The following is a 23,511-nucleotide window of genomic DNA, read 5'->3' on the forward strand; positions in this document are numbered from 1 at the left end:
TTGAATTCCCCTGCCCGATATGCCGGAATGACCTGCAGCACACGCCAGAATCACCTACCAGACATGCCGGGACCACCTTTTGGATATGACAGAACCAGGTGTCTGATTTTCTCAAACTACCTGACGGACACATCAGAACCAGGTGCCGGACACGCCTGGAAATCCCACAGGGCACGTCAAAATTACCTGCATGATACCCCGTAAACATGTGCGAGACAGAACGGAACCACCTGCCTGACACACCGGAGCCACCTGCCGGATATGCCAGAAACAGGTGCAGCACACACCGGAACCAGGTGGCCCACATGACTGATCCACCTGCCGGACAAGACTGAGCCATCTGCCAGACACGCTAAAACCACCTTCCTGATGCACCGGAACCATCTGTAGCACATGCCAGAACCACCCACCTGACATGCATGACCCACCTGCCCAACAGGCTGGAACCAACTGTTGGACACTTCGGAACTATCATTTTGAGACTCTGGAACCACCCACCACAGATGCAAGCATCAGCTCCAGAATGCCCCAGAAGCACCTGCAGGACACGCCAGAACCACCTGACTCACACACGGAAATCACCTGCCAATACCCCAGAACCACTTGACGGACATGCCGGAATCACATGCCAGGCATGCCAGAACCACCTCTCAGATATGCCAGAACCACGTGTGGGACACGCAAGAAGCACCTCCCAGACAGACCTGAACCACCTGCTGGACACGCCGGAACCACCTGCTGGACTCGCCAGAATGACCAGGAGGACACGCCAAAACCACCTGCCAGATACGCTGGAAACAGACCCCTTAGACACTGGAGAAAGCTGGCAAACATGCTGGAACCACATGCAACACACTCTTGAACCACCACAATGTGATGCCAGAACGACCCAAGAGACATACTGGAATCACCCAACAGACATGCCAGAACTACCTGGAATCAACCACTGAAGACATTGGAACCATGACTCTGACACACAACAACCAACTCCTGGACATGCCGGCAGCACCAAACTGACACACCAGAACCATCTTCTGAACATACCAGAACCACCTGCCAGAAACACAGGAACCACCTGTTGGATATGCCACATCCAGGAGCCAAATACACTGAAGCCACCTGCCGAATACGCCAGAACCAGGTACCAGACATGCCACAAACAGCTGCTAGAGAAGCCGGAACCACCATCCTAACACGCCACAACAACCTGCCAGAAATGCCAAAGTCACATGCCAGATACACTGGAACCAGGTCCTGGATATGCCAGAAACAATTTCCAGAAAATGGTGGAACAACCTGCTGGACACGCCGGAATCCCACACCAGACATGCGGGAACCAACTGCCAGGCATGCCAGAACCAACACCTGGACACTCTAAAAGCACCAACTGCACACGACAGAATCAGGTCCTGGACACGGTAGCCACCTGCTGCACACGCCAGAACCACCTTAAGCATGTACCAGAACCACATGCCAGAAACACAGGAACCACCTGCCAGACACCATGGAACCAACTGTCAGATAAGCCAGAACCAGGTGCCTGGTTGAGGAAGCCACCTGCTGAATATGCCAGAATCATGTGCCTGACTCACCGGAACCATGTGACGGATACACCAGAAACAGATCCAGCACAGGCCAGAACCAGGTGCCGGACATGTCTGAAACAGCTGCAGGACACACCTGAAACACCTACTAGAACAGCCTGAACCACTTGACGGACAGTCCGGAACCACATGCTGGGCACACTGGAACCAGGTGCCCGACAAGCCAGAACCACCTGCTGGACACTCCTGAACCTCCTGCCAGTCTTGTGAGAACCACCTGCTGGACACACCAGAAAAAGGAGTCGCACACGCTAAGACCAGTTGCCGGACACGACTGATCCACCTGCAAGACATGCCAGAACCAGGTGCTGGACATGCTGGAACCACCTGCAGGACACGTAGAAATCACCTGCCGGATACGCTGGAACAATGTGCCGTAAACACCAGAATCACCTACAAGACATGCCGAGACCCTCTATTGGATACACTGGAACCAGGTTCCTGATTCACTGAAACTACATGCTGGACACACCAGAACCAGGTGTCGGACATGCCTGGGCAACCCACAGGACATGTCAAAATCACCTGCATGATACCCCATAACTGTGTGCCAGACAGAACGGAGCCACCTGCTGGACACACCAGAGCCACGTGCCAGAAACGCCAGAAAAAGGTGCAGCACACGCCAGGACCAGGTGCCCCACACGACTGATCCACCTGCTGGACATGCCAAAACCACGTTACGGAAGTGCCGTAATCATCTGTGGCACACACCATAACCACCCCCTGGACATGTGTGACCCACCTGCCTGAAACGCAGGAACCAAATGTCAGACACGTAACAACCATCATGTGGACACTCTGGAACCACTGAACACACACGCGAGAATCAGGTCCAGAATGCACCAGAAGCACCTGCAGGACACGCCAGAACCACCTGACTCATACACTGAAATCGCCTGCCAGATATGCCAGAACCACTTGACGGACACTCCGGAATCACAAACAGGGCATGTGGGCACCACCTCTCAGATATGCCAGAACCACCTGCTGGACACGCCTGAACCACCTGCCAAACACGCCGGAGACACCTGCTTGACTCACCGGAACCACCTGCCAGACACCTCAAAATCATCTGCCAGATACGCTGGAACCAGGCCCCTTAGATGCTGGAAAAACCCAAAAGACATGCCAGAACCACCCGCCAGACACTCTGGAACCACCACACAGTCATGCCAGAATGACCTGCCAGACACACCGGAAGCACCCACCATACATGCCAGAACCAACTGGAACCACGCTCCAGACACACTGGAACAATGATTCTGACACGACAGAACCTACTCCCAGACATGCCGGCAGCACACAACAAACACGCCGGAAACATCTTCCAGATGTACCAGAACCACATGCCAGACACACAGAAACCACCTGCCAGACATGGAGGAACCACCTGCCAGAACCTTCAGAACCACCTGTTGCATATGCTGGAACCAGGAGCCAGATACACTGAAACCAACTGATGAATACGCCAGAAGCAGAGTTTGCAGCATATGGTTCCAGTATGTCTGTCAGGATTGTCCGGGGCCTAAGGGGCCTACTTCCAGCGTATCCGTGATTTTGGCATGTCTGGCAGGTGGTTCCGGAGTGTCCATCGAGTGGTTCTGGCATATCCAGCAGGTGATTTTGGCGTGTGAGTCAGGTTGCCCTGGCAAGTCAAGCAGTTGGTTCCGGCGTGTTCGGCAGGTAGTTCAGGCGTGTCCAGCAGGTGGTTCTAGCGTGTCGGGCACCTGGTTCTGGCCTGTGCTGGACCTGTTTCTGATGTATCCATCACATGGTTCCAGCATGTCTGGCACATGTTTCTGGCGTATGCAGCAGGTGGCTACAGAGTACCAGGCACCTGGTTCCGGCATGTCTGCCAATTGGTTCCATGGTGTCTGGCAGGTGGTTCCTGTGTGTCTGGCATGTGGTTCTGCTACATTCAGAAGAGGGTTCCGGCCTGTCCATTGGGTGCTTCTGGCATGTCAGGGACTTGGTTCTGGTGTGTCAGAGTGATTGTTGCAGTGTGTCCAGCGGGTGTTTCCAGGTGGTTATGGCATGTCTGGTGGGTGCTTCCAGTGTGTCTGGTGGGTCGTTCTGCATGTCTGTGTGGTGGTTCCAGAGTGTCCGGTGGGTGGTTCCAGCATGTATGTCGGGCTTTTCCGACGTCCTAGGGGCCTGCTTCCAGCGTATAAAGCAGGTGATTTTGGCGTGTCCGGCAGGTGGTTCTGCAAGTCCAGCAGGTGGTTCTGGCGTGTCCGGCAGGTGGTTCATGCGTGTCTGGCAGGAGGTTCAGGTCTGTCCTGTAGGTGGTTCCGAAGTGTTTGGCACGTGGTTCTGAATATCTGAGATGTGGTTCCAGCATGCCAGGCATGTGATTCCAGAGTGTCCATCAAGTGGTTCTGGCGTATCCGGAAGGTCATTTCAGAGTGTGAGTCAGGTGGTTCTGGCATGTTCTGAAGGTGCTTCTGGCGCATTATGGACCTGATTCTTGCATCAGCGTTGGGTGGTTCCAGAGTGTCCAGATGATGGTTCCAACATGTCCAACAGTTGGTTCCAGCGTGTCAGGCAGGTGGGTCACACATGTGCGGTGGGTGGTTTTGGCGTTTGCCACAGATGGTTCTGGTGCATCTGGAAGGTAGTTTTGATATGTCCGGCAGATGGCTCACTCTTGTCCAGCAGGTGGATCAGCAGTGTGGGGCACCTGGTTCCGGTGTCTGCTGCGCCTGTTTCTGGCGTATCTGGGAGGTGGCTCCTGCGTGTCCAGTAGGTGGTTCCGTTCTGTCTGGCACACGGTTAAGGGGAATCATGCAGGTGATTTCGCTGTGTCCTCTGGGTTGTCCAGGCACGTCTGACACCTGGTTCTGGCGTGCCCGGCAGGTAGTTTCAGCGAATCAGGCACCTGGTTGCAGCATATCCAACAGGTGGTCCCGGCATTTCTAGTAGGTGATTCCGGCGTGTGCAGCACATGGTTCTGACGTATCCGGGAGGTGATTTCGAAGTGTCTGGCGGGTGGTTCCAGCATGTCCTACACCTACTTCTGGCATGTCTGGCAGGTGGTTCATTCGTGTCCGGCACCTGGTCTTGGCGTGTGCTGCACCTGTTTCCGGTATATCCAGGAGGTGGTTCTCACAAGACTGGCAGGTGGTCCAGGCGTGTCCAGCATGTGGTCTGGGCATGTCAGGCATCTGGTTCTGGCCTGTGCTGGACTTGTTTCTGATGTATCCGTCACATGGTTCCGGCGTGTCCAGAACATGGTTCTGGCATATTCGGCAGGTGACTTGAGTGTACCGGCTGCCTGGTTCCGGCGTACTGACAGTTGGTTCCATGGTGTCTGGAAGGTGGTTCCTGTGTGTTTCGCATGTGGTTTTGGTACGTTATGAAGGTGATTCTGGCGTGTCTGGCATGTTGATCCAGCCTTTTCTGGAAACTGGTTCTGATGTATCCAAGACCTGTTTCCAGTGTATCTGGCAGGTGATTTTGGCATGTCCAACAGGATGTTCCGGTGTGTTAGGCTGGTGGTTTCGGCTTGTCTGGCACATGTTTGTGGCGTGTCCAGCACCTGGCTCTGGCATATTTGGCAGGTGGTTTCACTGTATCAGGCACCTGTTTCCAGGATATCCAACAGGTGGTTCCGAATTGTCTGGCAGATGTTTCCTGTCTGTCTGGTATGTGGTTCTGGTACATTCAGAAGATGGTTCTGACCTGTCCGTTGAGTGCCTCCAGCATGTCCAGGGGTGGTTCTGGCGTGTCAGAGTGATGGTTCCAGTGTGCCAGGTGGGTGGTTCCAGGTGGTACTGTCATGTCTGGTGGGTGCTTCCATTGTGTCTGGTGGTCCGTTCTGCATGTTGTGTGGTTGTTCCACAGTGTATGGTGGGTGGTTCTGTCATGTATGTCAGGAGTTTCCAGCCTCTAAGTGGCCTGGTTCCACCATATCCAGCAGGTGATTTTGGCATATCTGGCAGGTGGTTCCGGTGAGTCAAGCAGGTGGTTCTGGCATGTTCAGCCAGTGCTTCAGGCGTGTCCAGCAGGTGCTTCAGGTCTGTCCGGGAGGTGGTTCGCTCGTGTCCAGCATGTGGTTCTGGCATATCTGAGAGGTGCTTCGGGCATGCCCGGCATGTGATTCCAGAGGGTCTGTCAAGTGGTTCTGGCATATCCAGAACCTGATTTTGGCATGTGAGTCAGGTGGTTCTGGCGTGTGCTGCAGGTGCTTCTGGTGCATTCTGGACCTGATTTTCGTGTTTCCATAGTTTCCAGATGATGGTTCCGAAGTGTCCAACAGTTGGTTCCAGCATGTCAGGAAGGTGTGTCACACATGTGTGGCCTGAATCATTTGGCTGAGGCAGGAATGATTGTCCTTCCACATGCTTACGAAGAGAGAGACAATAGGATTCTAACCAAGTGATCTTTAGAAGTTCAGAAAGAACTCACTTTCCACAGTGCTCTTACAGTGGACAGGCAACCTCTCATACTACCCTTGTGCACTGGTGGAGAGAGTGTTCAGAAAGCACCTATGTCAGAAAGACCAAGTTTGCTCTCAGCCATGTCCTACATTGCTCTAGAGTTGGAAGGAACAAAACAATGCCTCCATCCCTCAAGGGGAGACGAGCCACAATCTGATTTGCTTCCAGCTCTTTAGGAAGCTGAGAAAGAACTCACTTTCCAGAGTGCTCTTAGAGCTTACTGGGAACATCTCATAAAAGGAAGCTGCAATGCTGTTTCTTTAGAGCCCTTAAATCATCGCTTGAGAACTTCTGCTTCTGGGACATTTCCATCTTGCCAACCCCAGCTCAGACGAAATGCCTACATCTTGTCCTAAAGCAGCAGTGCTGAGGCCTGAATGATTGTGCTTCCACATGCTTATGAGGAGAGAGACAATAGGATTTTAGCCAACCGCCCTTGTGAACTGGGTGAGAGAGTGTCAGAAAGCACCCATGTCAGAAAGGTCCATTTCATCTCAGCCGTGCCCTACATTGCTCTAGAGGTGGAAGGCACAAGGCACTGGCTCCATCCCTCAAGGGGAGACAAGCCACAAACCTTCTTGCTTCCAGCTCTTTAGGAAGCTGAGAAATAACTCGCTTTTCACAGTGCTCTTACAGCATACTGGGAAACACTCATACAAATGTAGCTGAAACACCGATTCTTCCCAGCCCTTAACTTGCTGCTTTAGAACTTCTGCTTCTGCCACATTTCCACCTTGCCAACCCAGCTCAGATGAAATGCCTCCATCTTCCCCTTAAGCACTGGGGCCGAGTCCCAAATGATTGTGCTTCCACATGCTTAGGAGGAGAGAGACAATAGGCTTTTAACCAACTTCCCTTGTACACTGCTGGAGAGAGTGTCAGAAAGCACCTATGGAATAAAGGTCCCTTTGCTCTCAGCCATGCCCTACATTGCTGTAAATGTGGAAGGCAGAAAGCACTGCCTCCATCCTTCAATGGGAGACAAGCCATAAACCATCTTGCTTCCAGGTATTTAGGAAGCTGAGAAAGAACTAGCTTTCCACAGTGCTCTTACAGCATACCAGGAACCTCTCATACAAAGGCAGCTGAAGCACTGTTTCTTTCCAGCCCTCAACTTGCTGATTTTGAACTTCTGCTTCTGCCACATTTCCACCTTGCCAACCTGGCTCAGATGAAACTTCAACTTCTTCCCCTTAAGCAATGGGGACAAGGCCCGTGTGATTGTGCTTCCACATGCTTATGAGGAGAGAGACAATAGGCTTTTAAGCAACCACCATTGTGCGCTTGTGTAAAGAGTGTCAGAGAGCACCTGTGTCAGAAAGGCCCCTTTGCTCTCAGCCATGCCCTACCTTCCTCTAGAGGTGGAAGATGTAAAGCGCTGCCTCCATTTCTCAAGGGGAGACAAGCCAAAAACTCTCTTGCTTCCAGCTCTTTAGGAAGCTGAGAAAGAACGCACCTGCTGTATACAAAGGAGCCATGCCCATTAGACGCCAGAAAAACCCGAGAGACATTCCGAAACCACCTGCCACACACTCTGTAACCATCACACAGTCATGCCAGAATGACCTGGCAGACACACCGGAAGCACCTACTGTACATACTAGAACCTCCTGGAACCAACTGCCAGGCACAGTGGAACAATGATTCTGACACGACAGAACCTTCTCTCAGACATGCTGGCAGCACACAACAGACATGCCAGAAAAATCTTCAGAATGTAGCAGAACCACATGTCAGACACTGGAACCACCTGTTGGATATGCCGCAACCAGGTACCAGATACACTGAAACCACCACTGAATATGCCAGAAACAGGTGCCAGACACGCCACAAACACCTGTCATACAAGCCGGAACCACCAGCCTAACACGCCAGAACAACCTGCTGGAAATGCCAAAATGACATGCCAGATACACTGGAACCAGGTCCTGATATGCCAGAACTGATTTCCGGAATAGTCCAGAACACCCTGCCTGTAATGACAGACTCACCCACCGGACATGCAGGAACCAACACCTGGATACTCTGAAAGCACCAACCGCACATGACAGAATCACATCCTGGACACATGGTAGCCACCTGCCAGACAAGCTGGAACCACCTTCAGGACGTACAGGAACCACATGCCAAACACACAGGAACCACCTGCCAGACACCATGGAACCAACTGTCAGATATGCCGGAAACAGGCACCCAGTACACTGAAGCCACCTGCTGAATATGCCAGTACCATGTGTTGGTCACACCAGAACCATGTGACAGATACATCAGAAACAGATACGGCACAGGCCAGAACCAAGTGCTGGACATGCCTGAAACAGCTGCCGGACACACCTGAAACACTTGCTAGACCAACCTGAACCACTTGACGGAAAATCCTGGACCACGTCCTGGACACACAGGAACCAGGTACCTGACACACCAGAACCACCTGCTGGACATGCCTGAGCCACCTGCCAATCTTGTGAGAACCACCTGCTGGAAACACCAGATAAAGTTGTTGCACATGCCAAAACCAGGTGCCAGACACGACTGAAGCACCTGTAAAACATGCCAGAACCACGTGCCAGAAACGCTGGAATCACCTTCTGGACCCGTCAAAATACCCTGCCAGATATGCTGGAACCACATTCCACACACGCTGGAATCACCTACCACTCATGCGGGGACCACCTCTTGGATACGCCAGAACCATGTGCCTGATCCACTGAAACTACCTGCTGGACACACCAGAACCAGGTGTCGGACACGCCTGAACAACCCACAGGACACGTCAAAATGACCTGCATGGTATCTCGTAACCATGTGCCAGACAGAACGGAACCACCTGCCAGACACGCCAGAGCCACCTGCGGGATATGCCAGAAACAGTTGCAGCACATGCCAGAACCAGGTGCCCCACAGGACTGATCGACCTGCCAGACAAGACTCAACCATCTGCCAGACATGCCAAAACCACCTTCTGGAAGCGCAAGAACCACCTGTGGCACACGCAGGAACCACTCGCCAGACATGTGTGACCCACCTGCCTGACATGCTGGAACAAACTTTCAGAGATGTCAGAACCATCCTCTGGACACTCTGGAACCACCCACCTCAGACATGAGACTCAGGTTCAGAATGCGCTGGATGCACCTACAGGACACGCCAGAACCACCTGACTCACATGACGAAATCACTTGCCAGATACGCCAGAACCACTTGACGGACACTCTGAAACCACCTACCGGACATGACAAAATCACCTGTTGGATAGCTGGAACCAGGCCCCTTAGGCACCGGAAAAACCCAGTCAGACATGCCGGAACCACATGCTGCACACTCTGGTTCTGGCATATTCGGCAGGTGGTTTCAGAGTATCTGGCACCTGTTTCCGGCATATCCAACAAGTGGTTCCGAAGTGTCTGGCATGTGGTTCTGTTAGGTTCGGAAGATGGTTCCGGCCTGTCCATTGGGTGCTGCCAGGATGTCCGGGAGTTGGTTCTGGCGTGTCAGAGACATGGATCCAGTGTGTCCAACAGGTGGTTCCAGGTGGTTCTGGCATGTCCAGGGGGTGCTTCCTGTCTGTCTGGTGGGTCATTCTGGCATGACTGTGTGGTGGTTCCAGAGTGTCTGGTGGGTGGTTCCGGCATGACTGGCAGGTGTTTGTGGTGTGTCTGGCACCTGGTTCTGACGTATTTGGCAGGTGGTTTCAGTGTATCTGGCACCTGGTTCCAGCATATCCAACAAGTGGTTCCAAAGTGTCTGGCAGGTGGTTCCTGTGTGTCTGGCATATGGTTCTGGTACATTGGGAAGATGGTTCCAGCCTGTCCATTGAGTGCTTCTGGCACGTGCAGGTGTTGGTTCTGGCATGTCTGACAGGTGGTTCAGTCATGTCCAGCACCTGGTCATGGCATGTGTGACACCTGTTTCTCGTGTATCCGGTAGGTGGTTCTCACAAGTCTGGCAGGTGGTTCAGGTGTGTCAAGCAGGTTGTCCTGTTGTTTCGGGCACCTGATTCTGGCCTGTGCTGGACCTGTTTCTGATGTATCCATCACATGGTTCCAGCATGTCTGGCACATGGTTATGGCATATTCGGCATGTGGCTTGAGCATTCTGAGCGCCTGGTTCAAGAGTGTCTGACAGTTGGTTCCATGGTGTCTGGCAGGTGGTTCCTGTGTTTCTGGCATGTGGTTCCACTACATTCTGAACGTGGTTCTGGCGTGTCCGGCAGCTGGCTACAGTGTGTCCTGGACCTGATTCTGTAGTGTACAGTTGGTGCTTGCAGAGTGTCCAGGTTTTGGTTGCGGCATGCCTGGCACTTGGTTCCCGCATGTCTGGTGTGTGATTCCGGCATGTCCGGCAGGTTGATCTGGCCTTTTCCGGAAATTGGTTCCGGTGTATCCAGGACCTGGTTCCGGTGTATCTGGCAGGTGATATTGGTGTGTTTGGCAGGTGGTTCAGGCGTGTCCAGCAGGTGTTTCAGGTCTGTCCGGGAGATGGTTCCAGCCTGTGTGTTGGGTGCTTCCGGCAAGTCTGGCATTTGGTTCTGGTGTGTCAGAGTGATGCTCCCAGTGTGTCCGGCATGTGGTTCCAGGGTGGATCTGGTGTGTCCGGTGGGTGCTTCTGGTGTTTCTGGCAGGTCATTCTGGCATGTCTGTGTGGTGGTTCCAGAGTGTGCGGTGGGTGGTTCTGGCATGTCTGTTGGGTTTTTCTGGCATCTAAGGGGCCTGGTTCCAGCATATCTGGCAGGTGATTTTGGTGAGTCCTGCAGGTGGTTCCATTCTGTCTGGCACATGGTTACAGGGTATCATGCAGGTGATTTCACCGTGTCCTGTGGGTTGTCCAGGCGTGTCTGACACCTGGTTCTGGCGTTCTGGCAGGTAGTTTCAGGGAATCAGGCACCTGGTTCCAGTGTATCCAACAGATGGTCCAGGCATGTCTGGTAGGTGATTCCGACGTGTGCAGCACATGGTTCCGGCGTATCCGGCAGGTGATTTCAACATGTCCGGCAGGTGGTTCCAGTGTGTCTGGCACCTGATTCTGGCATGTCTGGCAGGTGGTTCAGTTATGTCTGGCACCTGGTCTAGGCGTGTGCAACACCTGTTTCCGGTGCATCCGGGAGGTGGTTCTCACAGGACTGTCAGGTGTTTCAAGCATGTCCAGCAGGTGGTTCTGGCGTTTCAGCCAGCTGGTTCTGGCCTCTGCTGGACCTGTTTCTGATGTATCCATCACATGGTTCTGCCATGTCCGGCACATGGTTCTGGCGTATTTGGCAGGTGGCTTCAGCGTACCGGGTGCCTGGTTCCAGCATCTATTACATTTGGTTCCATGGTGTCTGGCAGGTGGTTCCTGTGTGTCTGGCATGTGGTTCCAGTACATTCTGGAGGTGGTTCCGGCATGTCCAACAGGTGGCTACTGTGTGTCCATAAACTGATTATGTTGTGTGTGGTTGGTACTTTCAGAATGTCCTGGACTTGGTTCCACCGTGGCTGGCTGTTTGTTCCCGCATGTCCAGTGGGCGATTCTGGCTTGTCCGGCATGTTGATCCAGGCTTTTCTGGAACTTGGTTCTGGTGTATCCAGGACCTGGTTCCAGTGTAGCCAGCAGGTGATGTTGGCATGTCCGGCAGGTTGTTCTGGCATGTTACACTGGTGGTTCTGGCTTGACTGGCAGGTGCTTATGGCATGTCCAGAACCTCATTCTGGCATGTTCGGCAGGTGGTTTCAATGTATCTTGCACCTGGATCCGGCATATCCAACAGATGGTTCTGAAGTGTCTGGCAGGTGGTCCATCATGTTCAGCAGGTGGTTCAGGCATGTCCAGCTGGTGGTTCAGGTTTGTCCGGGAGGTGGTTCTGGTGGGTCAGACACGTGGTTCTAGCATATCTGAGAGGCAGTTCCATCATGCCCAGCATGTGATTTTGGACTGTCCATCAAGTGGTTCTGGTGTATCTGGCAGGTGATTTTGGCATCTGAGTCAGGTGGTTCTGGGGTGTCCTGCAGGTGCTTCTGGCACTTCTGGAGCTGAATATCTGATCTGCGGTGGGTGGTTCAAGAGTGTTCAGATGATTGTTCCGACGTGTCCAACAGTTGGTTCCAGCGTGTCAGGCAGGTGAGTCACATGTGTCCAGCCTGAATCATTCGGCTGAGGCACGAAGGATTGTCCTTCCACATGCTTAGGAGGAGAGAGACAATGGGATGTTAACCAACTGATCTTTAGAAGTTATGAAAGAACTCGCTTTCCAGAGTGCTCTGACAGCATACCGGCAACTTCTCATACTGGCCTTGTGCACTGGTGGATAGAGTGTCAGAAAGCACCTGTGTCAGAAAGACCCCTTTGCTCTCAGACGTGCCCTACATTGCTCTAGAGGTGAAGGCACAAGGAACTGGCTCAATCCCTCAAGGGGAGACAAGCCAAAAACATCATGTTTCCAGCTCTTTAGGAAGCTGAGAAAGAACTCGCTTTCCACAGTGCTCTTACAGCATACCGAGAAACTCTCATACATAGGAAGCTGACACGCCATTTCTTTTCAGCATTTAACTGGCCGATTTAGAACTTTTTCTTCTGCCACATTTCCACCTTGCTAATTTGGCTCAGATGGAATGCTTACAACTTCCCCATAAGCAATGGGGCCGAGGCCCATATGACTGTGCTTGCACATGCTTAGGGGGAGACAGACAATGGGCTTTAACCAACCGCTGTTGTTCACTTGTGGAGAGAGTGTCAGAAAGCACCTATGTCAGAAAGTCCCATTTGCTCTCAGCTGTGCCCTACCTTGCTCTAGAGCTGGAAGGTACAAAGCACTGCCACCATCCCTCAAAGGGAGACAAGCTGCAAACCGTCTTGCTTCCAGCTCTTTTGGAAATCGAGAAAGAACTCACTTGCCTGATACGCTGGAACCAGGTCTCGGTAAGCCAGAACCAATTTCCGGAAAAGCCCAGAATAACATGCCGGGCATGCCATAATCACCCACCGGACATGCGGGAACCAAATGCCAGACACGCTGGAACCAACACCTGGACACTCTGAAACCAACAACTGCACACAACAGAATCAGGTCCCAGACACATGGTAGCCACCTGCCAGACACGTCCAAACCACCATAACAACATATGAGAACCACATGCCAGACACACAGGAACCACCTGCAAGACACCATGGAACAAACTGTCAGATACGCTGGAACCAGGCACCCAGTACGCTGAAGCCACCTGCTGAATACGCTATAATGATGTGCCAGACATGCTGGAACCATGTGATGGATACATCAGAAACAGGTCCAGCACAGGCCAGAACCAGCTGCCGGACATGCCTAAAAGAGCTCCCAGACACACCTGGACCACCTGCGAGACCAACCTGAACCACTTGACGGACAACCCGGAACCACACTCTGGGCACACCAGAACCAGGTGCCTAACACGCCAGAACCACTTGCTGGATCCGCCTGAACCACCTGCCAGTTTTGTGAGAACCACCTGCCCGATACACTAGAAACAGGTGTTTCACATATCAAGATCATGTTCCAGACAGGACTGAACCACCTGCAAGACATGACAGAACCAGCTACCGGACATGCTGGAACCACCTGCCGGACAGGTCAACATCCCATGCTGGATATGACAGAACCACCTCTCGCACACGCCAGAATCACCTGCCAGACATGCCGGGACCAACTGTTGGATACGCCAGAACCAGGTGTCTGATTTGCTGAAACTACCTGCCTGAAACCCCAGAACCACGTGTCAAACACGCCTGGACAACCCTCAGGACACAGCGAAATCACCTGCATGATACCCTGTAACCATGTGCCAGACAGAATGGAACCACCTGCCAGACAGGCCAGAGCCACCTGGCCGGATACGCCAGAAACATGCACACCACACACTGGAACCAGGTGCCTCACATCATTGTCCATCTGCTGGACAAGACTGAACCATCTGCCGGACATTACAAAACCACCTTCCGGATGCGCCGGAACCATCTGTGGCACACGCTGGAACCACCAGCCGCACATGTGTGACCCACCTGCCTGACACACTGCAACCATCTGGTGGACACGTCAGAACCATCATCTGGACACTCTGGAACCACCCACCGCAGACGTGAGAATCAGGTCCAGAACGCACTGTAAGCACTTTCAGGACACGCCAGAACCACCTGACTCACACACAGAAATCACCTGCCAGATACGCCAGAACCACTTGACAGACACTCCAGAATCACATGCCGGGCATGCCGTAACCACCTCTCCAATATGCCGGAACCAGGTGCCATATACACTGAAACCACCTGCCGAATACACCAGAACCAGGTGCTGGAGATACCACAAACACCTGCCAGACAAGCGGGAACCACCAGCCTAACACGGCGGAACAACCTGTCGGACACGCCAAAATCACCTGCTGGATACGCTGGAACCAGGGTGCTTAGGTGCCAGACAATCCCGACAGACATGCTGGAACCACATGTCACAAACTCTGGTTCTGGCGTATTCAGCAGGTGGTTCCGAAGTTTCTGGTAGGTGGTTCCTGTGTGTCTGGCAGGTGGTTCCTCTGTGTCCGGCAGGTTGTTCCGGTGTGTTAGGCTGGTGGTTCCCGCTTGTCTGGCAGGTGTTTATGGCATGTCCGGCACCTGGTATTGGCATGTTCGGCAGGTGGTTTCAGTGCATCTGGCACCTGGTTCCGGCATATCCAACAGATGGTTCTGAAGTGTCTGGCAGGTGGTTCCTGTGTGTGTGCCTTGTGTTTCTGGTATCTTCGGAAGATGGTGCTGGCTTGTGCGTTGGGTGCTTCCGGCATGTCCAGGAGTTCATTCTGCAGTGTCAGATTCATGGTTCAAGCGTGTCCAGGGGGTTGTTCCAAGTGGTTGTGGCATGTCTGGTGGGTGCTTTGGGTGTGTCTGGCGGATCGTTCTGGCATGTCTTTATGGTGGTTCCAGAGTGTGCGGTGGTTGTTCCGGCATGTCTGTCAGGTTTTTCTGGTGTCTAAGGAGCCTGGTTCCATGGCGTCTGGCAGATGATTTGGCATTTCTGGCAGGTGGTTCTGGCACGTCATGCAGGTGGTTCTGACATGTTTGCCAGCTGTTTCAGGCATGTCCAGTATGTTGCTCACGTCTGTCCAGGAGGTGGTTCCGGCGTGTCCAGCATGTGCTTCTGGCACATCTGAGAGGTGGTTCAGTCATGCCCGTCATGTGATTCCAGAGTGTCCATCAAGTGGTTCTGGTGTATCTGGCAGGTGGTTCTGGCGAGTCAAGCAGGTGGTTCCAGCATGTCCTGCTGGTGCTTCCGGTGCACTCCAGACCTGATTCCCGCATCTGCAGTGGGTGGTTCCAGAGTTTCCAGTTGATGGTTCGGAAGTGTCCTACAGTTGGTTGCAGCATGTCAGGCAGGTGGCTCACACATGTGCGGCGGGCGGTTCCAGCATGTGCCACAGATGGTTCTGGCGCATCCAGAATGTGGTTTCGGCATGTCCGGCAGATGATTCAATTAGGTCCAGCAGGTGGATCAGTTGTATGGGTCACCTGGTTCCAGCATGTGCTGTGTCTGTTTCTGGCATAACCGTCAGGTGGCTCCAGTGTGTCTGGCAGGTGGTTCCATTGTGTCTGGCACATGGTTTTTGGGTATCATATAGGTGATTTTGTTGTTTCATGTGGGTTGTCTACGAGTGTCTGAAACCTGGTTCTTGCGTGTTCTGCAGGTAGTTTCAGTGAATCAGGCACCTTGTTCCGGTGTATCCAACAGGTGGTCCTGGCATGTCTGATAGGTGATTCTGGCGTGTGCGGCAGGTGGTTCTGGTGTATCCGACAGGGGATTATGAAGTGTCCAGCAGGTGGTTCCAGCATGTCCGGCACCTGATTCTGGTGTGTGCAACACCTGTTTCTGGTGGATCCAGCAAGTGGTTCTCACAAGACTGGCAGGAGGTTCAGGCATGGACAACAGGTGGTTCTGGCATGTCAGGCACCTGGTTCTGGTGTGCCTGGCATGTGGTTTTGGATTGTCCATCAAGTGGTTCAGGCTGGTCAAGCAGGTGGTTTAGGTGTTTCGGGCAGCTGTTTCAGGTGTCTCCAGCACCAGGTTCTGACCTGTGCTGGACCTGTTTCTGGTGTATCTGTCACATGATTCTGGCATGTCTGGCACATGGTTCAGATGTATTTCGAAGGTGGCTTCAGCATACCGGGTGCCTGGTTCCGGCGTATCTGACAGTTGGTTCCATGGTGTCTGGCTGGTGGTTCCTGTGTGTTTGGCATGTGGTTCTGCTATGTTCTGAAGGTGGTTCTGGCGTGTCCAGCAGGTGGCTACCCTGCGTCCAGGACCTGATTCCGTGGTGTGCAGTTGGTGTTTTCAGAGTTTCTTGGTGTTGGTTCCGGCGTGTCAGATAGTTGGTTCCCGCATGTCCGGTGGGTGATTCCAGCATGTCCAGCAGGTTGTTCCAGCCTTGTCTGGAAATTGGTTCTGGGATATCAAGGATCAGCTTCCGGCGTATCCATCAGCTGATTTTGGCATGTCTGGCGGGTTGTTCCAGCCTACTACAGAAATTGGTTCTGGCGTATCTGGGACCTAGTTCTGGCATAATCTGGAGCTGGTTTCAGTGTATCTGGCACCTGGTTGCGGCATATCCAACAGATGGTTCTGAAGTGTCTGGCATGTCTTTCTAGTACGTTCAGAAGATGGTTCTGGCATGCCCATTGGGTGCTTCCGGCATGGGCGGTGTTGGTTCAGGTGTGTCAGTGTCATGGTTCCAGTGTGTCCAGCGGGTGGTTCCAGGTGGTTCTGGCATGTCCGGTGGGTGCTTCCGGTGTGTCTGGTGGGTCATTCTGGCCTGTCTGTGTGGTGTTTCCAGAGTGTGCGGCGGGTGGTTCCGGCATGTCTGTCGGGTTTGTCCGGCATCTAATGGACCTGGGTCCAGCGTATCTGGCAGGTGATTTTTGCATGTCCAGCAGGTGGTTCCAGCAAGTCAAACAGGTGGTTCCGGCGTGTCCATCATGTGGTTCAGGTATGTCTGGGAGGTGGTTCTGGCATGCCCGGCATGTGATTACAGAGTGTCCATCAAGTGGTTCTGGCATATCCGGCAGATGATTTTGGCGTGTCTGGCAAGTGGTTCCGGCAAGTCAAGCAGGTGGTTCCGGCATGTTCGGCAGGTGGTTCCGGCATGTTCGGCAGGTGGTTCCGGCGTGTCCAGCAGGTGGTTCAGGTCTGTCCGGGAGGTGGTTCCAGCATGCCCGGCATGTGATCCCTGAGTGTCTGTCAAGTGATTCTGGTGTATCCAGCAGGTTATTTCAGCATGTGAGTCAGGTGGTTCTGGCAGGTCCTGCAGGTGCCTCCGGTGTGTTCTGGACCTGATTCTCACATCTGCAGTGGGTGGTTCCAGAATATCCACATGATGGTTCCGATGTGTCCGCCAGTTGTTTCCAGTGTCTCAGGCAGGTGGTTCACACATGTCCAGCAGTTGGTTCTGGCGTGTGCCACACAGGGTTCCAGTGCATCCGGAACGTGGTTTTGCCATGTCTGGCAAATGGTTGAATCTTGTCCGGCAGGTAGATCAGTTATGTGGGGCACCTGGCTCCGGTCTGTGCTGCGCCTTTTTGTCGCATATCTGGCAGGTGGCTCCGGCGTGTCTGGCAGGTGCTTCCGTTCTGTCTGGCACATGGTTACAGGGTATCATGCAGGTGATTTTGACGTGTCCTGTGGGATTTCCAGGTGTGTCCGACACCTGGTTCTCGTGTGTCCAGCAGTAAGTTTCAGCAAATGATGCACCTGGTTCCAGCGTATCCAATAGGTGGTCCACCATGCCTGGTAGGTGATTCCGGTGAGTGACATATGTGGTTCCGGTGTATCTGGCAGGGCATTTCAATGTGTCCAGCAGCTGGTTCCAGCATGTCCGGCATCTGGTTCTGGCATGTCTTGCATGTGGTTCAGTCGTGTCCAGCGCCTGCTTTTGGTGTGTGTGACACCTGTTTCTGGTGTATCCAGCAGGTGGTTCTCACTAGACTGGCACATGGTTCAGGCATGTCCATCAGGTGGTTCTGGCGTGTCGGGCACATGGTCCTGCCTGTGCTGGACTTGTTTCTGTTGTATCTGTCATATGGTCCTGGAGTGTCTGGCACATGGTTCTGGCATATTCAGCAGGTGGCTTCAGCCTACCAGGCACCTGTTTCCGGCATATCAGACAGTTGGTTCCATGGTGTCTGGCAGGTGGTTCCTGTGTGTCTGGCATTTGGTTCCTGTACATTCTGAAGCTTGTTCCAGTGTGTCCAGCAGGTGGTTACCATGTCTCTGGGACCTGATTCCGTCATGTGTGGTAGGTGTTTTCAGAGTGTCCAGGTGTTGGTTGCAGCGTGTCTGGGAGTATGTTCCCACGTGTCTGTTTATTGAATCTGGCATGTCCAGCAGGTTGTTCCGGCCTTTCCTGGTTATTGGTTCTGGTTGTGCCTTACACCCCTAGAGCAATGTAGGTCATGCCCAAGAGCAAAGGGGCCTTTCTGACATAGGTGCTTTCTGACACTCTCTCCACCAGTGCACAAGGGCAGTTGGTTAAAAGCCTATTGTCTGTCTCCTCCTTAGCATGTGGAAGCACAATCATTCAGGCCCAGGCCCCATTGCTTGATGGGAAGATGTAGGCATTTCGTCTGAGCAGGGTTGACAAGGTGGAAATGTGGCAGAAGCAGAAGTTCTAGAGTGGCAATTTAAGTGCTGGGAATAAATGGTGTTTCAGCTGCCTTTGTATGAGTGGTTCCTGGTACGCTCTAAGAGCACTGTGGAAAGCGAGTTCTTTCTCAGCTTCCTAAATACCTGGAAGCAAGAAGGTTTGTTGCTTGTCTCCCCTTGAGGGATGGAGGCAGTCCTTTGTGCCTTCCAGCTTTACAGCAATGTGGGGCATGCCTGAGAGCAAAGGGACCTTTCTGACATATGTGCTTTCTGACACTCTCTCAACCAGGGCACAAGGGCAGTTGGTTAAAAGCCTATTATCTCTCTCCTCATAAGCATGTGGAAGCACAATTATTCAGGCCTCAGCCCCGTTGCTTAAGTGGAAGATATAAGTATTCCGTGTGAGCCAGGTTATCAAGACAGTAATGTCCCAGAAGCAGAAGTTTTAAAGCTATGAGTTAAGGGCTCTAAATAAAGAGCATTTCAGCTGCTTTTGTATGAGATGTTCCCAGTGCACTGTAAGAGTACTGTGGAAAGCGAGTTCTTTCTCAGCTTCCTAAAGAGCTGGAAGCAAGGTGGTTTGTATCTTGTCTCCCCTTGAGGGCTGGAGGCTGTGTTTTGTGTCTTCCACCTCTAGGGCAATGCAGGGCATGGCTGAGAGCAAACTTGGCCTTTCTGACATAGGTGCTTTCTGACGCTCTCTCCAGCAGTGCACAAGGGCAGTATGAGAGGTTGCTGGTACACTCTATAGCACTGTGGAAAGTGAGTTCTATCTTAACTTCCAAAGACCGGTTTCTTAAAATCCTATTGTGTCTCTCCTCCTATGCATGTGGAAGCACAATCATTCCTGCCTCAGATGAGTGTTTTGGGCCGGACATGTGTGAACCACCTGCCTGATGCTCTTGAAGCAACTGTCAGACACTTTGGAACCATCATCAGGAAACTGTGCAACCACCCACAGCAGATGCGAGAATCAGGTCCAGAACGCACTGGAAGCACCTGCAGGACATGCCAGAACCACCTGAGTCACACCTCAAAATCACCTGCCAGATATGCCAGAACAACTTGACGGACAGCCCAGAATCACATGCCATGCATATCAGAACCACCTCTCAGATATGCCACAATCACGTGTCAGACACACCAGAATCCCCTGCTGGACAAACCTGAACCACGTGCCAAACATGCCAGAACCAACTGCTTGACTCCCCGGAACCACCTTCTGGACATGCCAAAATCACCTGCCAGATACGCTGGAATGAAGCCCCTTAGATGCTGGAAAAACCTGACAGACGTGCCAGAACCACACACCAGTCACTCTGGAACCACCACACAGACATGCCTGAATGATCCACCATACACACCGGAAGCACCCAGCAGACACACCAGAACCACCTGGAACCACCAGCCAGACACACTGAACCCAGGACCCTGACACACCAGAACAAACTCCCAGACATGCCAGAAGCACCCAATGGACATGCCAGAACCATCTTCCAAATGTACCAGAACCACAGGCCACACACTCTTTAACTACCTGCCACACACTTTGGAACCACCTGTTGGATATGCTTCAAGCCAGTGCCAGATACACTGTAACCACCTCCCGAATATGCCAGAACTAGGTCCTGAATATGCCAGAACCAATTTGCGTAAAATCCTGGAACAACATGCTGGACATGCCAGAATCACCCACCGCACATGCGGGAGCCAATTGCCAGACATGCCAGAACGAACACCTGGACATTGTGAAAGCACCAACTGCACACGACAGAATCAGGTCTTGGACACACAGCAGCCACCTGCTGGACACGCAGGAACCACCTTCAGAACGTACAGGAACCACATGCCAGACACACAGGAACCACCTGCCAGACACCATGGAACCAACTGTCAGATACGTCGGAACCAAGAGCCCGTTAAGCTGAAGCCACCTGCCAAATATGGCAGAACCATGCACCAGACATGCCAGAACCATGTGACGGATACACCAGAAACAGGTCCAGCACAGGCCAGAACCATATGACCAGCACGACTGATCCACCTGCTGGACAAGACCGAACCATAGGGTGGGCATGCCGAAACCACATTCCAGATGCGCAGGAACCATCAGTGACACATGCCAGAAACACCCACCAGACATGTGTGACGCAACTGCCTGACACGCTGGAACCAACTGGCGGACACGTTGGAACCATTATCTGGACACTCCGGAACCATCCACCGCAGACACAAGAATCAGGTCCAGAACGCACCGGAAGCACCTGCAGGACATGCCAGAACCACCTTACTCACATGCCAACATCACCTGCCATATATGCTGGAACTAGGCCACTTAGATGCCAGAAATACCCAAAAGACATGCCGGAATCACCCGCCGGACACTCTGGAACCACCACACAGACATACCAGAACTACCCGCAAGACACACTGGAAGCACCCACCGAACACGTCAGAACCACATGGAACCATCTGCTGGACACACTCGAACCATGACTCTGACATGCCAGAACCAACTTCCGTACATGCCGGAAGCACCTAGCGGACATGCCGGAACCATCTTCCGAATGTACCAGAACGACATGCCAGACACACAGGAACCACCTGCAAGACAGACCTGAACCACCTGCTGAACACGCCCGAACCACCTGCTTGACTACCCGGAACCACCTGCCAGACACAACAAAATCACCTGCCGGATACGCTGGAAGCAGGCCCATTAGAGACTGGAAAAACCAAACAGACTTGCTGGAACCACCTGTCAGACACTCTGGAACCAAGACACAGACATGTCAGAACAACCCACCAAATGTACCAGAAGCACCCACCAGACAAGACAGAACGACCTGTAACCACCCACCGGACACACTGGAACCATGATCTGACACACCAGAACCAACTCCCGCACATACCGGAAGCACCCAATGGACACACCGGAACCATCTTCTGAATGTACCATAACCACATGCCAAACACACAGGAATCACGTGCCAGACACTTCAGAATCACCTGTTGGATATGCCGGAACCAGGTGCCAGATACACTGAAACCACCTGCTGAATACACCAGAAAAAGGTACCAGACATGCCACAAACACCTGCCAGCCAAGCCAGAACCACAAGCCTAACACGCTGGAACAACCTGCTGGACATGCCAAAATCACCTGCCGGATGAACCAGAACCCGGTCCTGGATATGCAAGAACCAATTTCCGGAAAAGGCCAGAACAACCTGCTGGAAACGCAGAGATCTCTCACCAGACATGCAGGAACCAACTGCCACACATGCCGGAACCAACACCTGGACACTCTGACACCATGAACCAGACATGACGGAATCACACCCCGGACACACGGTAGCCACCTGCTGGACACGCCAGAACCACCTTCAGAACGTACAAGAACCACATGCCAGACACACAGGAACCACCTGCCAGACACCATGGAACCAACTGTCAGATATGCTGGAACCAGGCACCCAGTATGCTGAAGCCACCTGCCGAATATGCCAGTACAATGTGTCAGACATGCTTGAACCATGTGACAGATACATCAGAAACAGATCCAGTACAGTCTAGAACCAGGTGCTGGACACGCCTGAAACAGCTGCCAGACACACCTGAAACACCTGTTAGACCAGCCTGAACCACTTGACGGACAGTACAGAGCCACATGCCGAGCACACCAGAACCAGGTGCCTGACAAGTCAGTACCACCTGTTGGACACACCTGAACCACCTGCCAGTCTTGTGAGAACCACCTGCCGGATACACCAGAAAGAGGTGTTGCACACGCGAAGACCAGGTGCCAGACACGACTGAACCACCTGCAAGCCATGCCAGAACCAGGTGCCAGACATCTGGATACCACCTGCGGGACACGTCGAAATCACCTGCCAGATATGCCAGAACAATGTGCCATAAATGCCGGAATCACCTACAAGACAGTCTGGGACCACCTATTGGATACGCCGGAACGAGGTGCCCAATTCGCTGAAACTACATTCCGGACACACCAGACCCAGGTGTCAGACATGCCTGGACAACCCACAGGACACGTCAAAATCACCTGCATGATACCACGTAGGCATGTGCCAGACAGAAAGTAACCACCAGATGGACACGCCAGAGTCACCTGCTGGATACGCCAGAACCAGGTGCCCTACACGACTGATCCACCTGCCAGACATGCTGAAACCACCTTCCAGAAGCGCCATAACCATCTGTGGCACACCCCATCACCACCCACAGGACATGTGTGACCCACCCACCTGAAATGCAGGAACCAACTGTTGGACACGTCAGAACCATCATGTGGACACTCTGGAACCACCCACCACACATGCAAGAATCAGGTCCAGAACACCCCAGAAGCACCTGTAGGACATGCCAGAACCACCTGACTCACACTCCGAAATCACCTGGTGGATACGCCAGAACCCCTTGACGGACACTCCAGAATCAGATGCCGGGCATGCAGGAACCACCTCTCAGATATGCCAGAACCACGTGCCGGACACGTCGGAACCACCTCCCGGACAGACCTGAACCACCTGCTGGACACGCCAAAATCACCTGCTGGATATTCTGGAACCAGGCCACTTAGATGCCGGAAACACCCAACAGACATGCTGGAACCACCGGCTGCACACTCTGGAACCACGACACTGTCATGCCAGAACGACACACCAGACACACTGGAAGCACCCACCGTACATGCCAGAAGCAACTGGAACCAACTGCCAGACACACTGGAACAATGATTCTGACACGACAGAACCTACTCCCGGACATGCCGGAAGCACACAGACAGGCTGGAACCCTCTTCTGAACATACCAGAAC

The 23,511-nt window shown here is 53.0% G+C and overlaps 1 long non-coding RNA gene across 3 annotated transcripts in view; it reads right to left on the minus strand.

The window, feature by feature from the left end:
- The window catches only part of LOC139077195 (uncharacterized), a 76,024-nt gene that overhangs the window by 17,583 nt on the left and 34,930 nt on the right, over positions 1-23,511 (minus strand). The window contains exon 3 of one of the 3 annotated variants that reach the window (XR_011529511.1): positions 19,312-19,368. The exons of the other annotated variants lie outside the window; for them this stretch is intronic. This is a non-coding gene — a long non-coding RNA (uncharacterized lncRNA). Of the gene's footprint in view, positions 1-19,311; positions 19,369-23,511 lie in introns of those variants that run through there. 3 annotated transcript variants of the gene reach the window in all.

This window comes from Equus przewalskii, chromosome 19, assembly GCF_037783145.1.
Source record: "Equus przewalskii isolate Varuska chromosome 19, EquPr2, whole genome shotgun sequence".
NCBI lineage: Eukaryota > Metazoa > Chordata > Mammalia > Perissodactyla > Equidae > Equus > Equus przewalskii.